At 56.9% G+C, this 27,920-nt stretch overlaps 1 protein-coding gene and 2 long non-coding RNA genes across 10 annotated transcripts in view; 1 reads left to right on the top strand and 2 right to left on the bottom strand.

The window, feature by feature from the left end:
- CAMTA1 (calmodulin binding transcription activator 1) overlaps window positions 1-27,920 on the top strand; it is an 851,930-nt gene that overhangs the window by 619,875 nt on the left and 204,135 nt on the right. The window lies entirely within an intron of this gene.
- LOC109274036 (uncharacterized) lies at window positions 6,185-9,789 on the bottom strand. Its single transcript, XR_002083398.2, has 3 exons — window positions 8,820-9,789; window positions 7,914-8,122; window positions 6,185-7,818 (listed from the first exon to the last, which is right to left on the bottom strand). It is a non-coding gene; the product is annotated as an uncharacterized LOC109274036 (long non-coding RNA).
- LOC109274038 (uncharacterized) lies at window positions 10,479-17,717 on the bottom strand. The gene is made up of 3 exons (XR_002083401.2): window positions 17,609-17,717; window positions 11,529-11,648; window positions 10,479-10,801 (listed from the first exon to the last, which is right to left on the bottom strand). It is a non-coding gene; the product is annotated as an uncharacterized LOC109274038 (long non-coding RNA).

The following is a 27,920-nucleotide window of genomic DNA, read 5'->3' as shown; positions in this document are numbered from 1 at the left end:
GCTGGTTCCAAGAGGCTGATTTGACGTCGGTTGGCTCGCCGCATTCCCGAATAGTTAACCAGTGGCCCTCACGAGCCAGGACAAGCCGGCTCCCACGCACCCCTGCTTTATAGTTTCAGCGAGCACAGACATGGTAGCTGAAGTTGCAGGACTTGTCTGGGCCTTTCCACTCCTCGCCCAAGACTGAGGCTCCTGCAGGGAGTAAGCTGCCACCATGGAGCTTTCTAAGACCAACTGGGGCCTGCTTTGGGCATCTGAGACCTGACCTCCAAGGCGGTCTCTGTCCCCTTTATGAGTCTGTCACCCAACTGTCCTACAGCAGCTGATGAGCTCAGCACCCCCAGACTTTTCAGGGTCATGCCAAATGAACCCAGTCCTCCCCGCCATCTCCTCCGGCCCAGGGCAGCACCTTCCCAAGGCAAGGTCCTGCCTCTGAAAATCCTATCACTGGTCTCACCTGAGGGGGGAGCTGGGCCTTCCAGGCCCGCCTTCCCAGCACACCCAAGCTGGGGCTGTGAATCCCAGCTCTGTCCTCACTCCCTTGGGGAGTAACTTAACCTCTCCCTCAGGGCATTGTTGAGAGGAACAAAGACCCTAAGACTTGGGAGACACTCAGCACAGTGTGTGGCACCTAGTAGGTGCTCAATAAACGGGAGCTCGTAGAAAAGGCTGTATCGCGACCCACAGCCACTGTACCTCCGGTGTTCCTCACTTCCTGTAGTGCGTGCGTGTGCACCGAGGCTCCTCAGCAATTATTGGCTGTTCGTCAGCTCCAGGCCACGCCAAGCCACAGCAGAGCCTTCAGGCAAAAGGAGAAATCGGTGATACTGCTCTTGTCTTTCTTTAAAATTCTGATATTTGGTTCATCGTGGGTTTTTGCCTTAATTGTGATTTTTTTCAAAGTTGGCATTACAATAGCGTTTGTCTTGTTGGCGGAGAGTCTGGGTGCCCCTTTCCATTGCCACCCGGGGTGGGTGCCCGTGGTCTCACCTTCATCCCAGTCCCGTCTGGGACGTGCACTGAGGGCCAGCCTGTGCTCACAAGCATCCCTAATAGGATGATTCAAGAAAACTCAGGAGAAGAAACCGAATTCAGATACTGGAGCTCGAGTGGCCCAGAGGATGCATGAGGACGGGATCTTCCATCCAGGCACAGGGCCTGGCCCAGAGTGGGTCTCCACCCCGTGAGTAAGGAGCTCTGGGGTGCTCATAGCTACGCCCCAGAGGACGGGCCCAGGCCCTGGCCTGTCCCTGGTCCTGACGCTGGCCTCCTGCGTGCCGCCCGTCCCTGCTCTCTGCTCCGTCTCAGCCAGCACCTTCGCAGCGGCCTGCACGTCCCATTTTCACACCCAGACCCGGCTTAGTGGTCTCAAAGCCATTTCCTCGAGCTGTGATCACTTCCCATTACCTCCCACACCTCCCCCAGGGAAATAAAACCCTGACAGCCTATGAAAAGAGAGTTTTCCCTTTTCTCTGGGACTCCCCCATCCACCTCTGACTCTGGATGCTCATCATTCAGCCCGGGGGCCCACTCAGGTGACCAGGGGCTTCCCACAGTCAGATCTGGAGGTCAGCCGCTCCCAGCAGGCTGGGTCCACGTGCTGGCTGTGACCTGGCAGGATGGGGCCGGGGGGCCTGCAGAGGCCGAGGGGGGACCTGGTCCAGCTCTTCACCCTCCAAAGAACCTACATCACCCTACACTTCCTTCCTCAAGCCTCCAGGACCAAAGAGACGTGAGGCGAGGTTTGAACCAGGGCCTGCACCTTGGCCTTGTCCACCCAGCCTTTTCCTCCTGCCCATTTCATCACACACACACACACACACACACACACACACACAGACATATACAGACACACACACAGACACACATACATACATGGACACACAGACAGACACGCACATATACAGACAGTCACATACAGGTACAGACACATGCACACGCAGAGACACAAACACAGACACAGACACATATAGACGCACACACTTACAGATACACCCTGCCCCCCAGCGGAGCCTGACACCCCTGCAGAAGGCCCCAGCCACAGGACACTGCGTCTCATCTCCACGGAGATGAGGGGAGGGGAAGAGGCCCAGGGAAGTCCCGCCTCAGAGATGAAAACACCCCACGGAACGAGTGCCTCCTCTCTGAGATTTGCATGCATTATTTATCAACACCTAGGCTGCGCGTTTCTCAGAACTAGCAAGAAAGGCCAACACGAGAGGAGAGGTTGCCGGTTCTGAAGGGAGAGCTGCCGCTAAGTGGTTCCCGAAAGCCCGGCTCCATCCCCGCCCCCCCTCCGCCGGCTCTCCCTGGTTCCACACCACCCACACCCGGGGTTTTGGTCCCGACCAACAACCCACCGCCTGCTGCGGGGAGGAGGCCGGCCGTGAACACGAGCGAACCGGACGGAGCAAACGGGCTGCTGCTTCGGTACTCTGACAACCAGCAAGACACAATCCTTCCTAGGGCGGAAAACATGCTTCTGAAGGCTCAAAATCAGGCCCGGCTCCGCAAAGTCAAGCGGAAGGTTTGAGTATCTAGAGCGGACAACATTCACGGGGGACCGGGCAGCCCCAGAGAGGAAGCTGGTCCCATCTGAGAGCGCCGAGGTCCCCACTCAGCTCTCGGGCTCCGTGGCTGGCGCGAAGGACGAGGTCGATGGGAGGTGTGGGGCCTGCAGGGAAGCCTCCGGCTTGCTCGCCCCCAGGAGCACCCGTGGAAATCTCCGGCAGGAGTCACAAGCTTTCCAGAGGTGGTGAGAGGCGACCGGGAAGACACAAGAAAACCCCTCTCCTCCCGCGGCCCCCGGAGCACAGGGATGCCCTTCTGTGGTGGACGATGGAGCCCCGAGGGGCTGGGCCCGCCGGGAGTGCACAGCCTCTCCTCCACGGCCGGGCAGAGCCTGGACCGCATGCCTGCTTCCCCGTGCAGCGCCCCATCCTGAAGGCCAGCCACCTTTGCCGGGTCCTGTTTGCTCTCCAGCGTCCAGTGAAGTCCTCGGCCTCCTCTCCGGAAGAAGCAGGGAAACGGAAAGGCTGCCAGGACTCTGCCCTCGGCCTGGCCTGGGCCTCCCTGATTGCCTTTGTTTTCCTAGGCCGCCTCCTCCTCTCCATCCTGCCACGAACGGCTCCCAACCTGCTCCTGCCGAGGCCTTTACAGAAACCAGAAAATGGTTCCCCGTCGAACACGAGTTCCCGGTCCGCAAACCCGAGAGCTCCCGTGTGCACGTCAGGGCTAGTTTCCCCTGAGTAGCGGCTCTCAGCCGCCACATTTACAGCCCGAAGGCCAGACACCGTGGAGCCCCAGGGTGGGGGCCTGCCCGGTGGCCATATGATACTGCTGTCCCCTCCGTGACACCCAGCCTCAGAAGGAATGTGTCCAGGTGACAAAAGGGACCCCGGCAAGGCTTGGTCCTGGAGAGTTGATCACGCACGTGACCAGCTCTCCTGTCTGACAGTTGCTGGAAATCAGGCCCAGGTGGACCCTGGAGACCTCTTAGTGGGTGTGGGGATTCCCTGTATGCAAAGCTCTGGGCTTGAGGAATAAAGTCACGCCAGCAGAAGGGCCAGAATGGGCTCCAGCTTTCCTGAGGCTCCGGGCTGGCGGTCTTCTGCCCTCGCGCATTCACTCGTCTGTTCATTCGCTCGTTCGGCGGGAGTACCTGTTATCTTGCGTTCCTGCAGTCAGCTCACCGTGCGCCTGCCTGGCCGCCCACGCTGTAGATGTGCTCCGCGCGGGCCCCGGGGGGTGCACACGGTGCTGGCCTCCCCACTGTGTGCAGGCTGGGGGATCGAGTGAAGGAGCTGCTGTCCATCTCCTGGGGGCCGGAAAGGGAAGGTGCGGCAGTGTGCAGTTCGGACACCAGGCCACCGGCTGCTTCCTGACCTTTTTCCACCGTCGACCTCCTTCCTTTGTCACCCAAGCCATGTGGCTTTGGGCATGTTTCTTAATCTCTTGGATCTTTGGCTTCCCTGTCTACAAAGGCGTGACGCAGGGACCTTAGAATTCATGAACTCGCTCCCATAGAGCTCGGCACACAGTAAATGTTGGGTTCCTTTTTCCTCTGTCTGCCTGAACTTGGGGAAGCCTCTCCCCTTCTCTGGGCCTCAGTTTCCTCATCTGAGAAAAAAAAAATATGGATCCAAAGCAGTGTAAACCTGGGGCACCTGGGTGACTCAGTCAGTTGAGAGTCCGATTTGGGCTCAGGTCATGATCTCACATTTCGTGAGTTCGAGCCCCACGTCGGGCTCTGTGCTGACAGCTCAGAGCCTGGAGCCTGCTTCAGATTCAGAATCTTCAGATTCAAGGAGCCTGCTCCTTGTCTCTGTCTTCCCCTTCCTGCTCACGCTCTGTCTCTCTCTCCTTCAAAAATAAATAAACATTAAAAGCAGCGTAAGCCTGACCCCCCTCAGTTCTGAAGTCTGAAGGCCTGCCTCCCTCGTCTTCCTCTTCTGTGCCAAGTTCTGCCCCCACCTCCCCAAGCTGCCAAATCTGCCCTCTCTGTCCTTGTAGGAACAGCCCATGGGCTCCCGTGCACACAGGAGAAGCCTATTGGCTGGGCCCCCTCAGTGATGGGGCCGGCCTGGGGGTGGGCAGTGACACCCTGCTGTCCCCAAGGCATGCTCCTGTTTGTTCTGTTCAGCTCTTCAGATGGCATGTTATACAGCGCTTTCCAGAAGGGTTCAGATAGACTCACAGGTCTTTCATGGGGGCTTTGTAGGGAAGGAAAGAGCCGGTGGGCCTGGTGGGACTGGTTTGAGGCAGCTCTCCAGCACAAAGCTGCAGCTAGAGGATGCACAGGCCAGTCCCTCGCATGGTGGTGAGGCGCCCCAGGGGCTCTGAGATCCTGTGTGAAATGTGCTAGAGAACCCCACCTTTGGCATCAGCATTGGTGCAAATACAAGGGGTCAGGCCCTGGGCCAGGTGCTGGAGATGCAGAGAGGGACCAGGCAGGTGGTGGCCCTGCCCTGGGGGGTGCTTACAGCATACACTCTCATGGGGGCCCAGAACGGAGCTCTTTGCAGAAACAATTGCCCTGGAGTTTTCCATTTTACACATATAGACTGTCGTGTAGAGGGACTCTGAATCAGCACGCGGCTTTCTAAGGCTGTTGTGGCAGAGGGCGACCCCCCGCCCTGCCAGTCCAGCCGTGCACACCCCACGGGGCTGGAGCCCCTGCCGAGCAGGGCGGCTCCCATGCCTGTGCCCCTCAGCTGACATCCCGTAACCTAGAAGAGGTGGGGACCCATCCCCGCACACAGCCCAAGCCCGATCCCCTGAGTGGGAGGGACGTCAGGCACTGGCGTCATCAGCTTGCTCCCGGCTGCTCAGCACACGGGGGGACTGTCAGTGGGTACAGGAGGGCACGCGGGTCCCCGTGAAAAGTCCACACCGGCGGGTGCCAAGCCTCACAGGCCAGCCCCGCTGTGCATCTGAAGGTGACGCCCACCGCAGGTGACTGTTCTCATCTAGAGGTGCCCCGGGCTTTCTGGGAAATGTCAGAGTGTGCCGGGAGCACATCGCTCTTCCCCCAGACCCCGAAACGCACTGTCCTCATAGAAGATCTGAGGCCACGCTTCCCTTACCGCATTTCCTCGCATCATATCCACTCTTGGGGCAGTTTTCGGGGCTTGGTTTTGTGCGTGCTAAGAGTGGGCAGTCACTATCTCGGGTGGTCCTCCAGGAAGCACATCAGTTAGCCCCCAGTGACACCAGGACCAAAGGTTCCGTGCCAAAGCAGATCCATTTCCTGCTGGGGTCGTACAGGAAGCCACTGGCCTCAGGTGCTGCTGATCTAGTCCTGAGCACCAAGTACCCGCTTCCCGAGCCGGGTCCTCAGACGTGGAGGTGGCCTCCTTGGACACTGCAGCCTGGACAAGCCGCCCCCCCCGGGTGAGACGCTCACCCCGGGGAGACCCTGAGCCCTCTGGGCAGCGCTGTGACCCGAGAGCAAGTCAGGCCTTCTTGGTTTTAGTAGCAAAGACACTTTGTTCCCTCTGTGCACGTGCCTCTGACCTGACCGAGTGAGAACCCATCCATTCAGCCTCCTTCAAGCAACCCAGGCTTCCCTTCTGGGAAGTCATTTATTTTGGGGTTTTTTGTTTGTTTGCAAATAACCTAATGAAAACTCCTTTTTTTTTTCTTTCCAAAACAAAAAAGGAGACTGTAACACATGTCCCACCTACACATCTGAAATCCTTCAAGCATTTCTTTTACATACTGAGCTTCTGTCTGCACGGCACCCTGAGAGATTGCCCTGGCCACCCCCGCCTTTGCCTGCACCGCTCTGCACTTGACCGGCCCCAGGAAGAGGCAGACTGACTCTGTCCGCCATCTTTCCTGTTCATAAAGACATTTCGAGGAGGGTCTCCCAGTGCCTGTTCATCTTAAGGGCAAAGGTGAGCTCCCACTCGAGCTCGGGACTTTCACAGACACAAAGCAACAGAGGTGAAGGACGTCTCGGGCCCTTGCTGGGAACTGCCGAAAATAGGCCTCGATCTCCCGTGTTTGGGCTTGGAGCGGACACGGGGAGAAAACGGCCCCTGGCGTGTGCTCTACTGAACGCTCCATTCCGCTGTTTGAAATAGGACCTGCATGTGCGTTGTTTTGGTCATTAGTTAACGTATCTGGGTGTGGAGAAAGCGAAAGAGCTAAATAATTACAAACACTTCAGAGATGTGTTTTTTTTTTTTCCCCCACTGACTAAGGTTAAAATGAATAGTGTTGATCCGTTGCCCAGGCAGTAGGCTTGTTAAAGGAAATGGTATTTAAAATGATTTTTGAGCCAAAGCAATTTGGCTGCTCCGAGGCGTCCTTTATCTTTTGCTTTCAAGAGGATAATAATGTTTAAAAACGAAGTCACTCATACCATTTCCTGTCGGGAAGCCAGCTCAGTGATGGGCAGCTCTTCCTCGGGTTTGTTTACTTGCTCCATGATGGAAAATGCAAACTTAATGGGCTTCCTTCTGGAGAGCCCTCGGTGTTCCGACAAAACATAGACCAACGCTGTGGTTGAATCTGTGTCTTCCGCTGAAGTCTCTTTCCTACATTGTTGCTGTGGGACCTCCCCCCAGCTTGGTTTGAGCTTGCGAGCTGGAGGCTCATGGCCACTAGCCGGTTCCGGGGATTGAGTGGAGGGCTCTGTCTGGATGGAGCACTCTCCCATTTGGCTATGGGGCTCCCTCCCCAAAGAGAACATGGTGGGTCACCCCCATCGAAAGGTGCTAAGCAAGTCTTCTTGGGTAGGGGTATTTCCCGTGTATCACTGGATTGGGTACAGCTGGAGCATAGGCACAGATAAGCTGACTTCGCCATGAGCTTGGGTAAAGGGAAGGAGATGTTCCAGTAGACCCGCTCTGCCCTGGGCTGGGCTGGGCAGGGCTTAAGTGGGTAGTGTGGCTTCTGAAGTCCCAGGATTCTCTGCTCAGGTGTGCACATGACCAGGTGCAGTCTGCCCGCCTGCCTCTGGCTCACAGAAGCCTAAGGCAGCTCGGGAGGCAGGAAATGGGACGGAAAGAACTTTCCACGGCAGTAAAATGGGGAGGAAAACACCTGCTCCTCGGTGTTGCCCAGCGCCTGGCACACGACAGCGGATCTATTGTTCGAAGTCATTCTCTGACCTTTGTTTTATTACTGGAAAGCGTAGCCTCCGTTCTCCAAGGAATGGCTGGGGAAGAGTTTATCCTCTTGGCCACTTCCTGATCTAAGTCTGGCTACAGAAGGAGCCCGTAAAATGTAGGAATGTGATGTGAGGATGTTTTGGGGAGTCTCCGGTCTTGTTGTGTGTGCTCTTTGCTCAGCTTTGGGGTCACGTGGCATCTGAATGGGGGAGGGTTGCTGCTGAGGCCACGGCCGTGGCGGGTGGGCCAGTGGAGACACGTGGCTTCGCCCCCGTGCCTTTGCACAGCACCTACCGGCCTCTCCTTCTCTGTCTCATAGGGATCCTGGCAACCTCTACCATCCTCAGGCTGAGTGGGGTAATTTAGGACGGCCGCTGCTCCCTTGGTGCATTTTAAACACACTTCCAAACTCTGTTCATTTTGCCTTTGATGGGGAGGTGGCCTTCTGGGTTTTTCTTTCAAGAGATGCAGATTTAATGGACTGTGATTTTTCTCCAGATCTGCTGTTTAAAAAAAAAAAAAAAAAAAAAAAAAGGCAGCATTAAAAAAGCAACTCAGAATTTCTATTTACTCAGGGAAAAAAAAAAACCCTGCTTGCTATTCAGGCCCTAGATTTTCCTGGGAGATTAGTGTACTTGCCTGCCAAGATGTTAGCTAAAGGAAAACACATTTGCTATAGATCAGAAATATTTATCCTTTTCTGGGCAGGAGATCCGAAGAACTTCATCTGAATGTATAGCACCTGGAAATATGAATGAATTCAATCTCCTGAGCTGTGGGCATCCTCCAGAAAGGCCAGTCACTGAGCAGGGGTGTGGAGGGGGAACAGGCAGTCTGTGGGAAGTTGAAGCCATGAGAGGGGTCGAGCCAAGCTGCTGGGCTGGGGGAGGGGTGAGGTCAAGGGTCGAGAGGCCCCAGTCCCAGATGAGAGGTGGGGGACTCAGCTAGAAGGACAGCGGTGAGGATCCCAGAGCCTGGCAGCCTTGACTGGCCAGCTTGCTTCGTCCTGGGACAGAGGGCGTTGAGCCTGCCCTGCTTTGTATTTTCTTGGAGAGGGGTTGGGGGCCAAGGTTGGTAGGTGACTTGGGCCAATCCCACTCTTGCTTCTTGACAAGAGAGAAGGAACCCCAGCTTCTGTTGAGCTCCGTGCTGTCTCCCCAAAAAGGAAAGCCCCCATCCTTCAAAGTCTTCTAAACCTACCAGATTCTTCTTTGGTTGCTGCGGAAGAGTGAGAGACATGAGCTCATCAATGATAAAAAATCAAATCATTATTTCCACCCAGACAGCAAGCCTCCTGGTGAGAGACGGGGGACAGAAGTGCGCCCACAGACTGTCAGTTAGCAAGTTTTCACCTCTGGCTCTCTCACTCGTTGGTCCTTATGATTCGGATTCATTTGACTCCTGCAGCTGTGCTCTGGGTTCTTCGAGGGGAGGGTCAAGTTCAGGGTGTGGGGGCAGGGAGGAGCAACAAATCCCCTGTGATGTCAGAGTCCCTTCTAAGATCTTTGGTGTTTGGGACCCCGTTTTCCATTCCTAGAAGTGACTTGCCCTGACCACCAGCCATTATCCACCCTGCTTGAGCACAGCAGGGCTTGAGTCCAAGGCTGTAGGGCCCTGGACACGTGGCCTGTCACTCCAAGGGCCGGCAAGGTCTGGCGGCAGGGCAGGGGTGGATCGTTGGCCCCTTCCAGGCAGAGAAGGATCCTCTCTGGTCTCCAGGGGCCCCTGGCCAGGCGGGGAGGAAAGATTCGAGGATCTGCGCTGGGGGGTTTCTGCTAACAAGCGGTCTGTTAACCAGAAGCCCATAGCCTTTCACACGGAGCCCCTAGATCTCTTTCAAACAGAATTACTCCCAGAGCTTCTCAAGGATAAAGCAGTCCAGGAAAGACTGCAAATCCTGGGAATTTATAGTAGGGCTGCATGTTTTCAGTTATCTAGTCTGGTCCTGTTCAGAGGTGCCTCCTGGCTATAATTTAATCTCAGGTAGATGAAAGCTCTTTTCCTCTCCCTCCAAACGAGGAGCGACTTCCTCCCTCTCTCGTGGGCCGGGGCCAGCTCTCTGAGACTCCCCAGGAGTCAGCGGGGCGTGGCCCGAGCAGAGCTGGCCATCCGGACCTGCGGGGACAACTCAGAGCAAACGCGTGGTCCTCGTCTTTGTTCAAGGTCGGCCTCAGACAGCTTGCCTGAATAGTCTGGGGCGTCTTTGTACTTGAAAAGCAGCCCCACGTATGGAAAGGTCCACCGGAGAGAGAAAGAGGTGTGTGTGAGCCAGTGTCGGGCTCCCTGTAGAACAGGGCCGTATGCGGGACACGAGAGCTTGTGTGCGTGACTTTCTGGGTGTGGAGCAGCCTGCAGACAGGAGCTCTGAGTGGAGGTGAGGGCATGGGTGTGAGTGTGTCAGCCCAAAGAGTGCACGGAAGGAAGGTGTGGCATACGTCAACTGGGACCGTGAGCCCAGCACAGCCTGTACCGGCTGCTGCATTTGGTTCCACGTGTGTTGACACACGTGTCCGGTCTCCCTGCAGCAGACAGGGCGGACGTGGGCGCAGTGATGCAACACCCACTTGATACCCCAGTGGTGGCCACCCGGCTGAGTGTCGCAACCGCCGCGACATTTCCCTGGAGACCGGCCACCAGCGTCTCGTTCGTCTAGTATCAGCCGTAATTAAAAAGTAGTGGCTCGGGGCGCCTGGCTGGCTCGGTCGATTATGCGTCCGACTCTTGGTTACAGTTCAGGTCGTGATCTCACGGTTCGTGGGATCGAGCCCCGCGTCAGGCTCCACGCTAAGCACAGACCTGCTTGGGATTCTCTCTCTCTGCCCCTCCCCTACTCGCTCTATCTCGCTCTCCATCAAAATAAAGAAATAAACACTAAAAAAAAAAAAAAAAAAAAGTAGGTGGCTCCGAAAATAAAGGTGGAGAGAGAGAGTGGCATCCTCTCCCCAACCTGTCGTCTCCTTTAGAGGAAGATGCTGGGGGCGGGAGGCGGGGCGGTGGTCATGCCATCCATCCTTCGGCCTCTCAGAGCCTGTGGTCCAGCTTTCCCACGAGCATGTTGACCCCGGCCCCACCTCCCAAGGCTGCTGGTCGCCTACATGGCCAGGCTGGTGCCCTCGACGTGGATGCAGTCCAGGACTCTCCATGCTGGGGATTTGCAGAAACAGTCTCTTCCTGGGTACGGCCTGAGGAGAGAAGTCATACTGGGCACCACCCCCGGGGCATCTAGGGCCAGGACATATAGCCAAGCCCACCAAGGCCACTCTCCTTCATTGCACTGAACAGTAAATGCGTTGCCTAAGGTATTCATAAAGAAGAGTGCCGGCAGGCTTGCCCGAGGCAACTCACCTGAAGGGCTCCCCGTAGGGCTTATCTGGCTGGAGTAGCTGCTGGGGCCCCTGCCCCCTGGAGGATGGAGCCCCTTCAGGCGGCTCTCCCCACCCCATCAGCCCTGATGCTGGCCATGGGCGCTGTCCTGTCGATGAACGACGTCTGGAGCTGGGAGCCACCACCCCACTGCTTGTCAACAGTGCACGCAGGGACAAGAGCCCAGCCCCGTCTGCCCCGATTCTGAACCATTACTCTGCCCCTCACTCATCAGGGAAGCTCAGACGGTCATAGCCCATCCCTCAGAGTGAGAAGGACAGCCCTGTCCTTCCATGACCGTCCACGGTGCCGTGCCCACCGATAACCTTCTGTGGGTTCACCCCGGCACGTTGCTGGTATGATGCTGGAGCCGTCACCTCCCACCTCGTGCGGGCCTGCCATTCACACTTCTATTTCGTGAACATCATCACGTGCGTTTTCTCACTGCACCTTATCCCAAGGGGCTTATCTCTCTGGGGACACAACCACGCAAAGTCAGAGCCCAGAAGGGAAATATGTTCCACTCGTTACTGGGGGTATACTTACACTGAACGTGGAATTTCTATCTGAGATTCCGCCTTAGCTGGTGTCGTGGTCTTTTCTGGGAAGCTCTCTGCTGTGGGCTCTGCTTCTGTGCCTCTTCTTGCTTTTCCATCTGTTTCGGCACTGAGTACGAGTTTGGCGATTATGTGATGAGTGAACACCCAGTAGAACCCAAATGCCTCAGCTGCCCGTAGCTCCGTGGGGGTCCCCGTGTCCTGCAGAATCTTCCCTGAGGCCCTCGGGCCTCCAGCTCAGGGCCTCCTGTGCTGGCAGCCAGCCTGTGCCTCTGGAGGCTGCAGAGAGGCCTGGGAGGAAGCCAAGTGATCCCAAGCCCCTGGGGAGGAGACTGCCGGGCCCGGTGGGTTTCAGCTCTGGGTGAGGACACGGGGAGAGACTGCAGGTTACTAGGACAAGTCCAAGGTCAATAGAAGCCTCAGAGGGAGGCTGCTAGGATTCACACAGCAGTCTCCATCCTCCCCATTGCCAGATGGAAGGAAAAAGCCTGGCCCCCTAGAGCCCTAGCTCTCGGCTTCCCTCTGGCCCCCAGCCAAGGACAAGCCCAAGCCCGCCTCTGTGCAAAGAAGTGGCCTTTGAGAAAGTGTGTCCTCTGCCCTGGGAAGGAACATTTGCAGTCAAGTCTGTGCATGGAATTTTTATTCCTCTAATACAGCCTGGGCAGGATTTAGTACACAAGTTCTCCAGAGGAAATGCATTCAATAAAAATTTGATGGGCTCCGGCAGCTCAGCAGAATCTCCTTACGAATTCCAAGTGTTTGTTTGGTCCCTGGCTTAGGCAAGAGCCCCGCTACGGCCTGCAAATGGCCTCTTTAGATGGGGGCCCTTGGAGCAGGACATGCCCCCAGTGCCTTGCTTCCCCAGTCTCTCCGAGAAGGAGCTAAGCCCCAGGGCTCTGGGAGCTCAGGGAATTGCTCACCAGGAGATGAGGGCCTTGGACACTCGCTGGGGGCCTGATGCAGATGGGAGCCTCAAGTCGGCTAAGGAATAGAAATGAATTGCTGCGAATAGTTGGGGGAGTGTGGTAACTGTTCATTTATTGTCTTCTGACACTTCTCATGGCTCAGCTGAAGGCTAAAGGGCTGAAGACAGGTGCGTGTGGTCCCTGCCCGGGTGTCCCGTGGGAAATGTGTGCTGGAAGCCAAGCTTGCTGAGGGCGACATGGGGTTCGACCCACCTCTGTATTCTCGGCTCTTAGCCTAGGGCCTGGCACAGAGGGTGAGGCCAGCGAGTGCCAGGTGGCGTTGGAGAGAGGCCGGCCGCACCGTGGGCCCTCAGATATGGGGGAGTCTGCTGGTCACCCTCTAGAAAACTCCAACCACAACCCCGTACACCTTCGTCCTGGCGAAACGGGGCCGGGTCACTGGAAAAGTGCCCCCAGGCTCAGCAGCCACTGCAGGGACCAGAGCAAACGCCCACGGCGCGGAGGGCCTTCCTGCCTGGGCCTCTGCTGCAGAAAATGTAGCTGGAGACAGGGAAGTAGCAAGCCAGAGAGTGTGCTTGCAAAGTGGCTCTCAGGCCTCGGTGCAGAGTGATTCCCCTGCAGTGCCCAGCGTCGTGTCCTGGAGAATACAACCAGCCCAGGTAGCGGCCAGGAGGGTTGGCCTTCGTGTGCCCCTTGGCCCAGCCCCGGCCGCCGCCCTCACCCACGGCTCCCAGAGGGCGGACCCTGGGGGCAGCTCGTGGCAAGGACACAGAAGTAGGGTCTAATCTCAGATCCGGCATTTACAGGGCAGCTCCCGGCAAAGAACTTGACTCCCCTTAGCCCATCTACACATCTGTGCACATCCTGGGGGACCACATTTGCCAAGACTTAGCTCGGAGCCCTGTTTTTAAGCCATACTGGGTGGTAAGCAGAACCCAAATCCATAGGCCGTCCCCGGCTTTCCTTCTGGTCTGGGGAGCCATGCCAGCTTTTCCTCTCGTGGTGGTTTCCCCTCTCTCCCAGGGTCCCATGTGGCTCCCGGTCACTTAGGCATGCAGCCATCAGAAGGCGGGGGAGGCTCACCACCCCCCCCCCCGTCTGCAGTTTGAATCACCCCGGCAACACCTTCGTCCTCGTGCCCTGCAGATGTGACACATCCAGGCCTTTTCAGGCTCCATCCCCAAAGCCGCCTCCGTCTGCTCCTCTTTGTGTCTGGGGCGCAGAGCCGTGGAGGGGGCAGTCGTGTTAGCTGTGGCAGGAGGGGCTGAGAGGAGGCCGGAGCCCGGAGGCCCATGAAGGAAAACACCAGGTGACGTGATGGTGACATGGGAGGGATCTGCCTGACCCCAGAGGGCTTGAGGATTTCCAGGCACAGCCAGAGGGGGTCTCCTGGGCAGAAGAGGACTGTCCCCACTGCCCACGTCAGTCATGACCGCTCAACCCGAACCCGGAGGAAGGAACCCGTGTCCCCACCCAGACTTCAGGTAGCAACATGCACTGCTGCCAGGGCCCCACGCACGGGGACACCAGCACGGGTGGAGTGAGGGGGTCCGCTTCCCGGGGTCCGCAGGGCTCTGCCGCCCAGGAGGCCTCAGCTGAAGTAGGATCCTGTGGCCACAGCTTCTCTGGCCCGAGGAACCCCCAGGTGTAGTTCCTGGACACCCACGTGCAGGGGGTGCACCGCTTCCAGCCCTCCTGCCCCCTGTTACCCGGGCTTGACCTCCACCTTCACTGCTGCACGGGGCTCTGGCTTCCCTCTGGCATCCAGGTAACGAGATGAGCCGGGCAGACCTGGGTCAGGGAGGAAGGGGACCCAGATCGGACCGCTCAGCCTCCGTCAGACAGTACGGGCCCCACAGGCCCCTGCGTGCAGTTTCTTTCCGAAATTTACCTGGTCTCTCTGCTAGCTAACTCCAGCATCCAGACCCTCGGGCTCCCAGAAGTGTTGGCAAGACAACCTGGGAATGTCCTTGGGGCCATAGAGGGGGGATCCCACAGCTTGCCAAGCCGCTCCCTGCCCTTCCCAGCCTGGGGCCAGTTCCGTCCACCAGGCCCCTACCTACATCCATTCCTGGGGGTCCAAATAGGCCGGAGGCACATCCCACTCCCTCTGCCATGGTGCTCAGGGTCCCCTGGGTCGACAGAAGGCAGGGTACGTGTAAGGTGGTGACGGGCATGTGAAGGGCAGCAGTGAGTGCTGGCTGAGGTCCTGCCAGGCACACCAGGCCCTGTGGGCACTTCCCCTGCATGACCCCCTCTGACCCTCCCCACCCAGTGAGGATTCTCAGGTGACAGGATCTGCCAGCCGCCTGCCTAGCCTCCATGCTCCAGAGTAGAGGAAGGGCGGGCGGGCAGGGCCAGGTCAGGTCATGTGGGGGGGGGGGGGAGAAGGAGGAAAACCACAGAAGAGAAAACTCCATTAGACGCCTGTGGCCTCCCTGGCCTTCACGGTCAGGATTTGGGGCAGGAATGGAATGAACGTTCCTGAAACCAAAGATAATACTCCCAGGGCTTTGAGGGAGAGTGGGGGTGGGGGCCGAGTCCCTGGTGAATAGGGTCCTGAGCCAGCGTCAGCCCGCCCTGAGTGCCCGGCTCCCCACTGGGGTCCCCGAGACACACACTCACACCCGCTCACCCTACGCACGCACACGCGCACAGACACACGCACACCCACCCCCGCGGTCACGTGCTACTCCCACACCGGCACGCATTGCCTTTCACACTCGCGCTTGTGTGCGCACACACAGTCTCACACACGCGCGCGTTTTAGTTGCCTTCGCACTCACATCCACACACCCATTGCCTTCCACATGCCCGTGCACACACTCACACGCGCTCCCAAGCCCTCAGGCCCCTGCTCTCCTGAGCAGCTCCTGCACAGTGCCCGAGGGCCCGGCTCTGGGTCTGGCGAAGCCAGTGGCTCCTCTAAGCAGCACTTAGCTCTACTTCCTTTTTCTCTCTCCTTTGGCGCCTGGAAAACCCCAAACATTCCCACGAGGGAAAACAGGCGCTTTATTACCTCGCGGGCTCAGAACACCGCATCGCAGTAATTGAAAGTGGCTTGACTCAAATTGCATTTTCTGAGGAGCCGTGAGAGACAGGCATGCGGGAGGGAGGGAGGTGGGGGTGGAGGGCTACTTGGAAGGCTGGCACTGAGCGGGCACGGAGTTCTGCGCCCGGGCCCCAAAGGCCTCCCCCGGGCCGCCACCCCCACACCAGGCCAGAGCGCACCCCACAAATGGGATCCAAGCTCTGGGAGGGCAGACACGCCTGCCGCCTGCACCGGCCTCCAAACAAGCCTCGCCCTGGGAAGGGGCCTCGTGATCTCCCTGCAGGTCACCCGATGGCACCCAGCAGCCATTCGGCAAGAGTTTGTTGACCGAGTGGCCCCCTGGACCCCCGCGGACCCCTGTCCTGGCTGTGGTAGCCCCTGGTGGGTGCCAGCAGCGGGGAGAGAGCCCTCCTTCTCTGTGAGTCCTCTGGAAGCGGGGATGGGGGCTGCTGTGGTCTGAAAAAGCATCCGCAAGGCGTCCGTGACTTTGACTTGGTGTTCGTCGTTACGGTGACTTCAAAATTGCACGTGGCATTTAAGAAGAATAGGCCAAAGGGGCTTAACATGGGTGGGAAATGCTGCTTCAATGCCTCTATTCATCCACAAGCATGACTCCCCGCAAAACCTACACTCCCTGAGTCATCCGCGTGTCCCCGGCAGCCAGCACTGAGCCCAGCTCGTGGCAGATGCTTGCCGAATGGAATTAATGAATGAGGAAGGAAGGAAGGAAAGTTGGGACGTTGGGAGGGAGAGTCCCAGGACCCGAGGGAGTAGGAATGTCAGAGAACATCCATCCCCAGCCCTTGAGGAAGGGAGGAGGCTGCCACAGTGTGGTGATCCCCAGGGCCCCTGTCTCTATCCTGATTTCTGCACCGTGCTCAGCCAATGAGTAAGAAAGCGAGGGCCCTTGCAAAGGATCAGGAGAGTCCTGGAAAACATGTGGATAGACGGCCTTGGCCTGAGACAGGAGCCAAGTGCTGGCTGGGATGGGGTGGGGGAGGGCGGGCAGGGACCAAGCAGGACTGTCCTTTACTCGGCCCATCACAGGCTCCTGGATGTCCTGCTACGGGGCCCTCCCAGGCAGGACAGAGGAGAGAGGCCTGCGAGTGAGGCTTGTCCAGGGGCTGCTGAGCCCAGCTGAATGGGTGACCCCACAACCATTTAGTGATAAACTCGCGCCTCTGGTGAGCAAGCAGTTTACTCCCCGTGGCACTATTTCAGTTTACACGGGAGTGCGTTGGAACCTTCTTACACACACGTCTGTCCCATCAAACCAAATGGGGGGCACTTTCTTCCCACCCATTCCGCTCTATCCAGGCCTCACACTAAAACTCGGCCGGAAGACAAACAGAGTGGCATCCGGCCAGAGGACAGGGCCACACGCCTCCTCCGGGGCTGGGTGTCACTTGGGGTGGGGGGGGGGGGGGCACCAGGATTCAGGGTAGAGACCAAACATTGTGACACTGATTTGATTTCTGAACCGCTGGCCTCAACAGACTTTATAGTCTGCGGACACTTGTACCATTTTTTCTCCTCCTGGTTTACTCTGTTTCTGGATTATTGTCTGTAAGTTTCAAAATGGCCCAGGATCCCTGAGTGGTTTATAAATTAGGGCTGTATCCTGGGAGCACCCAGTAGTGCTGATATATTTTAGGTGGTGTCAGAGTTTCTATTATAAACCCCATTTCTCAGAGGTTTACAACTTGGCCATAAAAATGCACAGAGGCCGGAGGCTGATGCTGCTGCCTGAGTCCCTTCCAGGTCCCCAGCAGGGACATCCAGCAGGTGGGCCACAGAACAAAGGCTGGGGTGGGAGGGCTCCACACCCAGGGCATGAAGGGATGTGAAGACCGGGCCTCCCTCCTGCTGGCCCACAAGCTGTGAGCTCCATCCAAACAGCTTCACAGAAAGGAATGTCACAAGCTAGCAAGGCCAGTCCTGAGGGCAGGAGGGCCACCGATGGGGAAAAACGTGTGTCTGCCGGTGAGTCTCTCTTACAGTCTCTGACTGTCCTTCTTAGGTCACTCTGCCCCTCTGGGGCCATTGGGTTCCCTTTCAGCAAGCCCACTGACCCAGAGACCTGATACACACCTTTCCGACCGATTTCCACACTAGGAAGCGTCTCCACGCTCCGTACCTTAGGGCTTGATGTGATGCTCCCATTTTCAGTAAAGTGCTGGTGATCGGGTCGCCCGTTTTGGAGAGCGGAGGAATAAAGACCGGCAGTTCTTAGGCCCAGGGAGCTTGTGAAAGAATGCCAGCGCCTGCTCCCCACCCCAGGAATTGATTGGCTGGGTATGGGGCTGCACAAACAGTCACCAGTCCTCAGGCCAAGTCCCGGGCTGGTGGCAGGGAAAGGCCCAGCCCTGGAGTCAGACCCCGAAAGTCTGATGATGTTTCCACAAGCCTCTATCCCCAGAACCTGGCCAGGCCCCTTCTTGTCACTGGGGCCCTGGGCACCTGGGATGTATACTGAGACTGGGAGCCCGGCGGCTGTCCCAGTCCCAGAGCACAGCTTCACAGAGGGAGCCCCTTCTAAGCCTTCTCCCCGGAGCCACAGGGACAGAGCCCAGGCTGCAGGGAGCCCCTCTTGTTTTCTCCAATTTCTTCCGAGGCTCTGGGATTTCTGGCCCAGACTTGGGAGTCACAGGCTTGCCTGGGTAAGCAGAACCACATCCCAGGGTTGCCCAGCTCTGGGCCCGGCTGCTACGCAGGGACTCCTGCCTGCAAAGAGCCAAGGTCTTTCCTTGGTGGAATGCCAGCTGTCAACCCATGAGCACGCTTTTCATTCATTCATTCACTCAAAAATGCTCACTGAGCACCTGTTGCCTGTGATTGCTGTCCTGGGGCATCTGGAATGTGCTGGAGACCATAGCAGACCAAGGGCCCTGCCCTCCTGGGCTTAACCTCCAAGCAAGGGAGAGGACACAAAACAATAGACATGATAAGTGAATTAAATTATGTAGATAGCCAGTGCTGTGGGAAAGAAACAGCAATGTGGAATAAGGAAGCTATGAGGGGTGTCCAGAAGGAAGACACGTTGTGAGGTCCCATGGGTGGCGAGGACAGAGAGTCAGTCAGCTTTGCTGCAGTGCTGCTGTGTGACAAACATCCCGGGAGTCTCGGGGGCTGGCAGGAACAGATGCTCATTCCTCACTTCCATCGTAGTGGCTGTGGTGGCTCTGCCCAGGCTGAGGGGCATGTTCTGTGGCCCTTCCTCCGGGCCCTGGCCCAAGTGGTGGCTTACTGGGGAGTCACGTCTGCTCCTGCTGCACTGGCCAGAACAGGTCCCACAGTGGGGACAGCAGCAGTGGAGGGGGAAATGGAGAGGGGAGAGGGGGATTTTTGCTGAACAAAAGTGCAATCTCCCCATCGCAACATGACAACGAGCCACTCAGGGGAGGCTTCTCCACGTGAACAAAGCCTGGGAGGCCAAGAGGGAGGGGCCAGCGGACACGGGAAGAGCACGCAGGAAAAGGGAACAGACTGTGCCAAGGCCTCAAGGGTGCCTGGCCTCTTCATGGCAGTGAGCAGCACCACAGGGTGGGAGGAAGGTTCTAGAAGGGAAGATGGTGGCAGCCCCGTGAGCCCCATTGCTGAGAGAGATGGGACTACTGTGGGCTTTGAGTGACTTACACTCTAACACCACCCACTGGTCTCTTCATCAGAGGGAGACTGGGGGACAAGGATACGGACACAGGAGGCCAGCTCAGGGGCACTTTCAATGACCCAAGCGTGAGAAAATGACGGGTCTGAGGTGGAGCTGTGGGGTAGAGAGAAGGGGCCAGATTCCAGACGGATTCCGAGGCGGAGCCGTGGGGCCCACTGGCCAACCAGATGTGGGGTTAGAGATGGAGAAGCTTCCAGCTGCGTGTAGGGGTCTTGCCAGCCATGATGGAGGCTGTGAGGGCCAGGGGTGCCTCTAGGACGCAAGGTGCAGAAGCCTGTAGTCGTGTGTATTAGCTCCCTGGGCCTGCTGTCACAGAACCACAGACTGGTCGGCCGGAACAATGGGGAGTTGTGCCCTCACAGTGCTGGAGGCTGGACACCAAGATGGAGGTGACCGTGGGGCTGGTTCCACCTGCGGACTGTGAGGGAGAGACTGCTCCAGGCGTCTCTCTAGCTTCTGGTGCTTCGCTGACCATCTCTGGTGTCCCTCGGCTTGTGAAAGATCACCTCGACCTCCGTCCCCATCTTCCCCGGCCCTCTCCTTGCGTGCATCTGTGCCCAGATTTCTCCTTTTATGAAGACACATCGGGTCAGGGGCCCATCCTAGTCTAGTATGACTTCATCTTCACTCAATCGGTGACCTCTGCAGTGACCCTATTTCCTAATAAGGTCATGCCGTGGACTGAATGATGGTGTCTCCCCCAAATTCCTATATTGAAGCCCTAATGTGATGGTATTTGGAGGTGGGGCCTCCGGGGTGGGGGGGTAATTAGGGTTCAATGACGTCAGGAGGGTGGGCCCCCATGATGGGATTAGTGCCCTTAGAAGAAGAGGAAGAGCCACAAGATCTCTCTCCACCGTGTGGGGTCCTCACCAGGAACCCGATTTTGCCAGCCCCCATCTGGGACACCCAGCTTTCAGAACTGTGAGAAATGCACGTCTGCTGTTTAGACCCCCAGCCTGCGGTGTGTTGTTACAGCAGCCTGAGCTACCAAGTGAGTCCCATCCTGAGGTACTGGTGACTTTGACATATGGTTTGGGGGGTGGGGCACATCCAAATGAGTCACATCTGGCTCCCGTCCCCAGGCCCGGGGGGCCTCTTCCCAGCTCCCTGGGCAAGGGAGGGGGCTGGGGAATCTCCTTGGACTGGACGCTCACTCTTCAAGCCAGCCCCCAGCCCCCAGCCCCCGGAAGGAGCACCACAGGCAGGCGGGCGGCTCTGGAAAGGACGTGCACTGGGTAGAGGCCGCTATTCTCCTGTTGTTTCGTTCGGCACTGAACACCTGCTGTGTGCCTTGCACCCCGGAGAATTTGAGGGTGCATCAGAGAGAGCCCTAGGGTCTAGGAAAAGGCTGGAGGGTGGCCGCTGGAAAGACTTTGAAGGAAAGACGGATTGTGGGGCAGGGCAAAGGGGAAAAGAGGATGGGGGTAAAAAAGGGCCCTTTGCTTAGAAACAAGGGTTTGGGGAGCACAAGTGGGCAGAGCCCTGGTGCACAAGCTGCATGGCACAGCCCCCAGGGGGCAAAGAGCTGTCACCAGAGACGGGGCTGCAAAGGGACACTAGGTAGAAGGCAGCCGTTGTCCCACAGGGGCACCCAAGTGATCCAACAGGGTCTGGGGCCGAGTCCTGGGGCTTCTGGAGCTGTTCCACGCGGGACTCTGGGGTTCACCAGTTGAGGTGCATGACTGAGATTCAAGATAATCTTGGAGGAAAGTCCGAAAGACATGACATCTGTTGCTTTCTGCTTGACTTGGAGAGCCCAGACGGGTCCTCTCAGGGTCCCTGCGCCAGAGACCGCGTCTCCTATGGCATCACTCACGGGTGTTTTGTGTCTAGCTCTGCGGTTCCTTGCTCTTGTGAGGAGGGATTCTTTACGACATTAGAGAAAGCAGGCCATGAGGAGCAGCATCTAAAGCACAGACTGTGGCACCAGGAGGCCCGAGCTTCAGCTGGGCACTGCCGCTTTCCTGCTGCGTGACTTTGGGTGAGACACTTAGCCTCTCTGTGCCGCCGTGTCCTCCTGGGTTACATATGTGAGCACAGAGCACAGAACCGGGCACCTATCTCCAGGGCTCCGACGGGGCTCTGCGCTCCAGGGCCCTTGCCGGTAGGTCATACTGCCCCTTAGCAAGGGTGACTTCTGTGTGCCCAGTTCCACACCAACCAACTCATCTTTTTTTTCTTTTTTATTTATGTTGAGAGAGTGCACAAGTCGGGGAGGGGCAGAGAGAGAGGGAGAGAGAATCCCAAGAAGGCTCCGTGCTGCTATCACAGAGCCCGATGCGGGGCTCGATCTCACGAACCGTGAGATCATGACATGACCTAAGCCAAAACCAAGAGTCAGACACTTAACCGACTTGAGCCACCCAGGCACGCCCCGCCCCTCAGCCAGCTCATTCTGAAGTGAGAGGCACGAGTGGGTGACAAGGAACTGCCAAGTGACTCCTCCTTCGCCCCCTGCCCAGCTGCCCCTCGTGGGAACCTCAGACAGGCCTCGCTTCACTTTTGCCCGGGATCTGCAGGTCTGCTAAGTGACCCCAGGCTCTATTCCTTGAGACTTAACGGGCCCAGAGAGCAGCAGGTCGGAGGAGCACAGGCCCCAGCTCACTGTCTGCCTGATCCCAGCCTCTGGGTGGGAACAGCCCGCGTGGAGAGATGGCAAGGCCCGGAGGCTCAGACCCAGGGGCTCAGCCTCCCCACGGGAGCCCCTGCCTCTAGAGGCCTGGAAAACCCCCTCGCTCTGCCTCCCGGTACACGGGGAGTGTGTCTGCCACTTAACACAGAGTTGCCGTCGTCCCCACAGAGGGGTTTTGTTTGGATCTTAAAACACTTGCTCAAATTAATGACCAAAAATGTCAGATGTGTCCACAGCTAATTATTCATTAGATGCTTAATTAGTGTGGGATGATCATGACATTTTAATGTTATTAATTTTTATACTGTAATAGGATTTAAATTGTTCTGCTGTCCTGAAACCTCCTGTTAGCATCACCCTGGAATTGGGGGCTGGGAGGAGGTAGGGGCCGTGAGGGCAGCCAGTGGTGGCCAGTGGTGCCCTGGGCAGCATCCAGAGCCCGCATACACCTCTTCGGGCCTTGGAGAAGCTTCCTCCGGTCTGCAGCGCAGCCTCTCCAGAGCTGGATCCTTCTGATGGTCGGGCTGGCAGTGGAAGCTGCTGGAATGGGGAGAAAGGGTAAACCAGATGGCTCCCCGATGCTCCTTCCTGCTCAGATGTTTCCAGAGCCTGTGTTCCTCCTTCCGTCACCCTGAGACAGAAGGGGATCCAGGGAGAGGGAAAGTGACCAAGGCTGTCTCACCCCCAGGGGCAGCAGAGGACCCGTCGGTCCTCAGTCGGTCACAGACCTGCTGCCATCCTCCAAGGTCCAGAGAATGGGGCCCACTTGAAGGAGATGTTGTGTATTTCAGACAAATTAAAAGAGGCCCTCTCTGCCGCTGAAGGGCGTCCCTGTGCGGGACACTCAGTGGTCTCTTCTTGGTAGCGGGGACACGGCTCTACTATTAGCTTTTAATTACGAAAATTTTCTGTGCCCGTGCTTTAAAATCCAACAATGGGAGGGCCGCCTGGGTGGCTCAGTCAGTTGAGTCTCTGACTTTTTTTTTTTAATTTTTTTTTTTTATTTATTTTTGAGACAGGGAGAGACAGAGCATGAACAGGGGAGGGTCAGAGAGAGGGAGACACAGAATCTGAAACAGGCTCCAGGCTCTGAGCTGTCAGCACAGAGCCCGACGCGGGGCTCGAACTCACGGACCGCGAGATCATGACCTGAGCCGAAGCCGGCCGCTTAACCGACTCAGCCACCCAGGCGCCCCGAGTCTCTGACTTTTGATTTTGGCTCAGGTCATGATCCCAGGGTTGTGGGATCGAGCCCCATGTCAGGCTTCATACTGAGCATGGAACTGCTTAAGATTCTGTCTCTCCCTTTGCACAACACCCCCCACACATGCGCACTCTCTCTCTCTCTAAAAGAAAAAGTAAATTAATTAATTCCTTTTTAAAAACCCAACAATAGTGAAAGTAAAAAACTAATAGAAATTATATGAAATCCCACCGTGTGGGATGGTGGTATAATAAATCATAATATTTTTTGCATATGAACTTGCAAGCTCTTTTCAGGCACATAACTGTGTGGACTTTTACAAGAAATATACTCGTATTATATCGTGCTGTCTTGTCATCTGCTCTGTCCCCCCACTAAACAACATCTCGTGAGCATCTTGCCAGGCTAATAATGGATACAGATCTGCATGAAACTTTTTAGTGGCCACGTTATATACCAATCCACAAATACGCCATGATTTCTTTAATGGGTCTCTGGTAGTGGGCCATTTCATCATATGCAATCATTTGTAATTTCTCAAATTTAACTACCAGGGCTCCTACGAGAATGCTTTCTCTGTTGGTCTGGCTGTACCCTCGGGACGGATTCCTAGAGGTAAAATCAATGGGTCCCAGTGGTACTTCTAGATGGTAGGAAAAGCTTTGAGTTCATGTCTTCCTATGACCTGACCAAGTGTTTTCATTTCCCCGAAGCTGTTCTCCCACCTGTAAAATGGGTACAATAATACTGTTCTGAGTTGTGGTGAAGGACCCAGCACAGGGCCTGGTGCTTAGTAGGTGCTGCTAAAGATTAGCTTTTATTCTGCAGTCCTTAATGCACCGACTCTCGGTTTACAAAACACCGAAGTGTATATTACCTCTTCGAATCGAATTATCTGAAGGGAAGTATAAGGCGGGCTTGGCTAAGTTTGGGCTGGTAGGGAGAACAGGTGATGTCTGGGGTTTGCCCTTAAGCTTTCAAGGTCAGAGGTGCCTACGGGGACCGGTGCATGTTCCCATCTGCCAGATCTATCCCGCCCCCAGTCAGAGAGGGATATGGTATCCATTCACTCCTGAGTCCTGCTTTGTATTGATGAGACCCATCATGAAATGGATAGGAGAGTCCAAGCAGAGGCTTAAGCCAAGATCCTATGAAAAGACATCAGCCGTGGAAGGTTGTGGTCCCCCAAGGTGGCCTGGAAGACCTTCCTGCACCCAGCTCTGAGTGCCCCCGTGGCTCTGGTCTGAAACCGGGGCCATTCTGTGGTTGAGCCCCTTCGAGATACTCTCGATGTCTGGCCCAGAGCAGAGGGCTGGGGTGCAGAGAAGCTTCTCTGGGGGCAGGAGAAGGCATCGGGAGGCCACAGGGAGTCAGGCGATACTTAGAAAGATCATGTCAGCCATGGGGGACCATCAGCAATTCCCAGGGCCGGGTATAGACTCTTATGCAATTTGAAAAAAAAATACATGGCAAAATGAAGCTGGCAGTAAGACCCCCCACCCCAGGCCTCCAGGAGCCCCCTCCAGAGGTGTGGCTGGACCGCCTAGAGGCTGAGTCATCCCCCTGCCTCAAATGCTTCGTCCCTCTTTTCCATGGGCCTCTCTATTCTGGGCCTGAACTTCGCCCCTGTCAGCCTGGATTAGGAGCCCAAATGACCGCCCCAGTGTCAGTGATGAGGTACAAGGACGGAGAGATCCACGTAGGTGAAGTCCCCTCAGGGCAGCTGCCTGTGAGAGAGGCACGCCTGGCCCACCCCGTAGAAGTCAGCCCAATAAATGGAGCATGAGGTCAGGCAGCCTGGTGGGTAGGGAGCCAGGTCCCTCTCACCCGCCCTTAGGGAGACGGGCCTTCGCCCAGCGAGAGCTGATTCTGCAGAAGGGGCCAGGCTGACGGAGCCTAGTGAGGACGGCCTGCCTGACAGCTCCCTTCAGTTGACTCTTCCGGAAAAGGAGAGTACCTCCATGGGCACAGGGAGCCTGGTGAATACTAATCTCCCTTCTGAGGTTGAATACCCCAATTAAGTACTCCAACATAATAGCCCGTGATGCCCGCATGCCTGCCAGCCTGTGTGCATGGGGATGCCCAGGTGCTGGGGGGAGGGGCCCTGGCCCGGTGCCAGGAATGAAGTGCCCCCCCACCCCAGAGAGGAAGGAGGTCCCCGAGGAGATCTCTCGGCTTTCCTCCCACCCACCACTGCAGACAGCCTGTTGCAGAAGAAGGGAAAGACCGAAGAAGAAATGTTAATATGCAGTTGAAGCTAAGATAATAAACAGATGCTCTAATTAGAAGTCTTCTCAAATCATCAAAAGCTCATTTACAAGGGGAGATGGCAGAGGGATTCTGGTGCCAGGGTGGAGCTCCGTGCTGGTGAGGTGTCTGCAGGGGATCCTCACCTGTCATCTGGTGACGTTGGCAGGTGGGCAGGGGGCAGGAGAGGCGGGAGGGGTGGGAGCCATCCTCAGGGAGGGCAGCCCCTGCTCATGGCGCTCCACAGGTGGCTCTCCTGCACAGCCACCACCCGGGGCTTCTTGGCAGAGAAAGCTCTCCACACCTGGAGCCCTCGTGTGCAGGTGGCAGCCCAGAACCGCCCCTCCCCCCCTTCCAGAATCCTTGGAGCCAGAGACAGGGTTTCTGCCTGCTTCGTGAGTCCCCCTCCCACATTCCTCAGCCAGGACCTTCCCCGTTCCCCCCCCCCCACCCCGCCCCCATGCATCAGTCTGAGCCTGCTGTACCACTTCCGGAACCTGGGCCCCTGATGCCCAGGCCTTTGTCTCCAGCCTCGAGCCACCCCTGGGCTGCAGAACTACGTATCTGCAGACATTTGCTAGGGCACCCACAGACCTTAGACAGCCCTGTGGTCCCACCTTGCTCCCCCCTCGGCCCCCTCGCTCACCCCACCACGGACACCTCAGATGTGTCAGTTCTATCCCAAACCTTTCCCCAGTCTGCCCCTGCCTCTCTACCTGCGTGGCCAGGCCCTCCCCAGCTTTTTCACCTCCGCCCTTGACTTTGGCACCATCTTTGCTCATCTTGGGGACATCAGCTGTCATTTGCTACTCCGTGGGCCACAGTGCCATGGGTGGTAATCTCATCCCCCATCCAAAAGTCTTCAAAGGCCCTTGTTCGGGAGGATAAAACGCACCCCACACACAGAGCTCCCTCTGCCCTTCGTGGACTCCGGCACCCGGCTCTGTCTCTAGGAGCAATGGACTTTGCTCCTTCTCCTTTTCCCATTCCTCCTTTGTCAAGAAACACCTCAAAACCAAAAGACAGCCCACTGTGGGCAGGCACCCTGAACCTGCTTCCCCCGGGCTCCTGTGGGGTCCACGCTCCACTGTATCAGAAGCACTTGGGGCTCATTAAAAAGACTGAGCCCCGAGCCCACCAAGGTCATATGGGATCAGAGCCTCTGCAGGTAGTGGCCAGAATCAGCCCTTCCTATAGGTATCCCCACTGCGTTCGGAAATCCCCATCCTACGCAATCATTGGGTGTTAATGAACTATAAGTTTATTTAGGGCCAGGAAGGTGGTCTTTGTCCTCCGTGTCTCAGCATTGAATGCAGGTTGTGTTCATTGTGTTTAACCTTCTTTAAGGGCTTACAGTCTCCTACACCGTGCTAACCTCTTTGCCCCAATGAAATCATGTCATTTTCAAGACCCTAGGTGGCAGTGCTGTCGGCCTCTTGGTTTCACAGATAAGGAAACAAGGCCCTGAGAGGTTGAGTGACTTCCTCAATTCACAGCCAGGAATCCAGTGTGGGTCTGGGATTCCAACCCAGTGCTGTTCACCACTCTGAGGGATTCCCTTCCGGTGCCTGGGACGTAGTGGATGCTGAGGGGTGGAGGGTTGAATTCACAGGGGGCCACTTGCCCGGATGAAGGAGCACTGTGCTTAGGAAATGCGCTCAGCTCTAGCTTCTGAGCCAAAGTGCGGTCACCCCTCCAAGATGGCTGCTTTGTTTGGGAACCCGGGCGGCAGGCACCTTGCTGGCCGAGGACACCTCGGTCCCGTTCACCGTCATCGTGCCTGCCCATCAATGCACCTGAGGACAGTGAGTGCGGGGCCTTGGCCACACAACAGTCCCCTCAAGGAAAGTCCCGGTGAAGGCATGCCCTGTATTCAGGGTGGGCTGGAGTCTGTCAGCATACCTCCAGCAGACACAGGCTGACGGTGGCCTTCACCAGGGACCCTCCTCTATAAAGCTCTGCTAACACAGTTCCTGGAGCTGGCTGGGCATCATCTGATTCCTGGCCAAAGGGGATAACCTAGAGCTGAAAGTTAGCCAGTCAGTGGCCAGGCACTGGGAAGTGCTGAGTGCGAGCTTCCTGGCAGGGAGGTGGGGCAAGCCGGGCACAGCACGGGTTCCAGTCTCAGGAGTCATCAGTCACTGGTGTCACCGGGCAGACGTGGATCCACCCCAGGGAAGGGCCGGCTGGAAGGGATCCCGCTCCCCGCAGCTAGAGAGAAGCACATGGGGACAGGTGTCCTGCCTGCCGGCCTTGCTGGGGCCAGCACTCAAGAGGACTACAGGGCATGTCACCGGGCACCATGCTGGGCAGCACTCCACCCCTGCCATCCGGGCTCCCAGGCTGGGAACCCAAAGAGCCACATAACCTTCTGCATCTTGCTGCAGACCGTGGCAAGACGGCGCTGCCGCAGGTGGGCGCACACACACGCACCGCCTTCCAAATAGTATCTGACGAGCCGATACTTAGTATCAGTGGTTCCCAAATGCTCGTCTTCAGTATTTTGTAGCTTAGGATGAAGTTCTTATCGGTCCATAAGAATGAGACAAATACGAAAAATGTGGCGAGCTTCTCATAAGCCAAATGTTCATTTGGAAAGGACTATCTTTTATTCTGAGGCTGTGGCCTTTCTGCTTTTTTTTTTATG

This window comes from Panthera pardus, unplaced genomic scaffold, assembly GCF_024362965.1.
Source record: "Panthera pardus isolate Hobbes unplaced genomic scaffold, ASM2436296v1 HiC_scaffold_11, whole genome shotgun sequence".
Classification (NCBI taxonomy): domain Eukaryota; kingdom Metazoa; phylum Chordata; class Mammalia; order Carnivora; family Felidae; genus Panthera; species Panthera pardus.
Note: the sequence above shows the minus strand (reverse complement) of the source record. Positions and strands in the feature narration are given on the sequence as shown.